The 3455-nt window shown below is 37.5% G+C and overlaps 1 long non-coding RNA gene across 1 annotated transcript in view; it reads right to left on the bottom strand.

Annotated features, from left to right (window-relative positions):
• The window catches only part of LOC105508242, a 154431-nt gene extending 151004 nt beyond the window's left edge, over window positions 1-3427 (bottom strand). Inside the window, exon 1 of the long non-coding RNA XR_001001228.1 lies at window positions 3038-3427. This is a non-coding gene — a long non-coding RNA (uncharacterized LOC105508242). The remainder of the gene's footprint in view (window positions 1-3037) is intronic.
• Between the last annotated feature and the right edge of the window lie 28 nt (window positions 3428-3455).

Raw genomic sequence — 3455 nt, 5'->3', positions numbered from 1 at the left:
ATATACAATATATACTTATATTTATATATGTGCATGTTTATTTTATATTTAAACCAATTAACTTTTTATTGAAGTATAAGAGTGAACATGACTGTAATCTTCAAGAATTTTCATAAACTGAACACACCCATGCAACTGGCATCTAGATCCTAGGTCCTGAATCAAAAAATAGAACATTGCCATCATCCCAGATACCTCATCATTAGCTTCTAATCAATGCCTCTCCCTTACTAGAGAGAAGATTTCTATAAGCATAAGTTAGTTTTATTTATTTTTGTACTTTATACAAATGAACTCATGCATTATGTACTCTTCCATATCTGGCTTTTTTCATCCAACATTATATTTGTACACTGTTTAATTTCATTCCCACTTAGTATTATATTGCATAAATGTGCCAAAATGTATTATCTACTCTACTATTTATGGATATCTGGGTAATTTCCAGATTGAGACTATTATAAACACCACTGCTATGAACATTCTAGTAGATGCATACACATGTCCACATACCGAAGCAAGGAATTACTGGGTCATGGGGTCTGCATATCTGCAGTTTTAATAGATACTGACATACAATTTACAAAATTAATTGTACCAATCAACACTCCCATGAGCAGTGTATAAGAGTTCCTGTTGCTCCAAATCCTCACTCGCACTTGGTATATTCTTTTTAATTTTATTCTTTCTACTATTTGGATAGTAGTGTTGCACTGTGAATAAAATTTGTGATTCCCTGATCATGAATGATGTTGAGCACCTTTCACCTCTTTTTCAAGGTATCTAAGTCCTCTTCTCAATTTTTCCATTGCATTGTAAGTCCTTATTGTTTTAAATTTTAAACCATGTGAATATGGTTTTAAAAAGTAAATTTAAAATGAATGTAATTAACAATACAAATAAATTCCATAAAGTTCTATGCTTCATGTTCTCTCCTTCTTAGAGATGTATATTAGCATTTCAAAAGCTCTGAAAAGTTCTACATTTTTCGCCACCACAAAACAGTTTAGAGAAATGTTTTTTCCCTTTCTGATACAATTTTCATGGAATTAACAATTGTCTCCTTCTTTTTACTTGTATTTTTTTACAATTCGTTCTCCAATTTTATCCCAGATTTCATTAGATCTATCAAACATCTATCTATATAATTTCTCAAATACTCAAATTAGATAATCTATCATTTCAATTACTGTAACTACTGTTTTCTCTTAAAGTCTGCCATCTCCCTATTCAGTGAAAATGGGTTGCCCTCCAATTCTGTCATATTTCTCTCATTCTGGAGTTTCCCTTCTTAATTTCCTGGTCCTGTTTTCTGGATCCCATGTCTTTCTTTTTCTAGGCCTACTCCATGTTTTGCTGAACACATTCTCTAGGAGCTTTCTTTAAAAAAAAAAAAAAAAAAGGAAATGGAATGAAAGTATTTCATCCTTGTATACGTGAAAATGTTTTTATTCTGCCCTTATATTTGACAGATAGTTTGACTACAGAATTCTAAGTTGGAAGTTACTGTCCTTTAAAATACTGAAAAAATTTCACTTCATTATATTTTAGGATAACAATGACTTAGTAATATTGTTAAGAAATACAATGCCATTCTAATTCCCATTCCTTTAATTTTTGTTTCTGCCCTTTGAAAACGTTTAGAATCTTCCCTTTATTCTTAATGTTCTCACCTTTTTAATGATGTGCTTTCATGTAGGTATTTTTACTTGGTGAGCCCTTTAAATATGAAGACCCCTGTCCTGGCAAAATTTTTTAAACTATTATTTTGATATTTCTTCTCTGTTTATGCTTTGTTCTCTTTTTCTAGGACTCATGTTTTTAATTAATTGACTGGATAAATATGTCAGGCCTCTGAGCCCAAGCTAAGCCATCATATCCCCTGTGACCTGCACGTATACATCCAGATGACCTGAAGCAACTGAAGAACCACAAAAGTGAAAATAGCCAGTTCCTGCCATAACTGATGACATTCCACCATTGTGATTTGTTCCTGCTCCACCCTAACTGATCAATTGACCTTGTGACACTCCTTCTCCTAGACAACGAATCTCAGGAGCTCCTCACTGAGCACCTTGTGACCCTGCCCTTGCCTGCAAGAGAAAACCCCCTTTAACTGTAACTTTCCACTACCTACCCAAATCCTATAAAGACTGCCCCACCCCTATCTCCCTTTGCTGACTCCTTTTTCGGACTAAGTCAGCGTGTACCCAGGTGATTAAAAAGCTTTATTGCTCACACAAAGCCTGTTTGGTGGTCTCTTCACACTGACGTGCATAACAGAATGAATGGATAGAAAAGTTTTCTGAGTACTTTCTAAGAAAAACGCTTATTGGCCGGTGGCTCAGGCCTGTACTCCCAGCACTTTGGGAGGACAAGGTGGGTGGATCACGAGGTCAGGAGTTTGAGACCACCTTGGCCAACATGGTGAAACCCCATCTCTACTAAAAATACAAAAATTAGCTGGGGGCTGGGCGCCTGTAATCCGAGCTACTTGGGAGGCTGAGGCAGGGGAATTGCTTGAACCAGGGAGGCGGATGTTGCAATGAGCTGAGATCGTGCCACTACACTCTAGCCTAGGTGACAGAGCAAGACTCCCCCTCGAAAAGAAAAAAAACAAAAAAAAAAGTTTATTAAGCAAGAAAGCACAGAGCATCAGACCATATATTTAGTGCTGAACATTTTATTATAAATGATCAAAAATTTTTAACACACTATCGTTTACAACCTCCCACTATTGTAAAACCTAACATTGCTACTTTCATTTCAGGTAATGCAAAAATACGAGATGCATTAGCTGTCTGTAGGCAGAAATCTGTTTGAGTCATTCCTTATTACTGAAGCCCTAGAATTAATTAAACATCTAGTATGGACTTGGTATTGTATTTAACATTTGCACTCATATCTTACAAAATAGTCACCTAAGTAGAAAGGTGTTCAAAGCAGCAAGATGGAAAAACGTTTGCAGTCTTTTTTGGTTGGCGTGAAACACTGCATTCCTCCCAGATTTATAAGAAAGAATTATTTGCAGTCTTACCTGGAGTTAGAGGGATGGACTCTCTCAAGGTTATTTTTCACTCTCTGCATGTATATACTTAGGGAAGTAAGAAAGAAGCGGGAGAAAGGCAGATCCCACATAACAACGGTTAAACACCTGAACTTGCTCCACTATGACAGGGTTTATCATCCATCTCTGAGTCCTGAAGTGACTGGAAATATGGAAATTGGAGTCCAGGTAGACAGGTGAGTGTACAACCTCTTAAGTGTGGAGCCCTCGGAATTCACAACACCCCCCAAATCGCTTCCTGCGCAGGCGCAGAGTAGGGAGTGAGTCAGAAAGCAGAACCCCGAGCCCCCTAAGAAAGCCCCCAGCCGGACGCTGCAGCTACCGGGATTGGCAACTTCCGGAAGACCTGTGGCCCAGAGAATCTTGGCGGCCGGTGGTGAGGGTGAGG

The sequence above is a fragment of the Colobus angolensis genome, unplaced genomic scaffold, assembly GCF_000951035.1.
Source record: "Colobus angolensis palliatus isolate OR3802 unplaced genomic scaffold, Cang.pa_1.0 Scaffold16, whole genome shotgun sequence".
In the NCBI taxonomy this organism is placed as follows: Eukaryota; Metazoa; Chordata; class Mammalia; order Primates; family Cercopithecidae; genus Colobus; species Colobus angolensis.
Note: the sequence above shows the minus strand (reverse complement) of the source record. Positions and strands in the feature narration are given on the sequence as shown.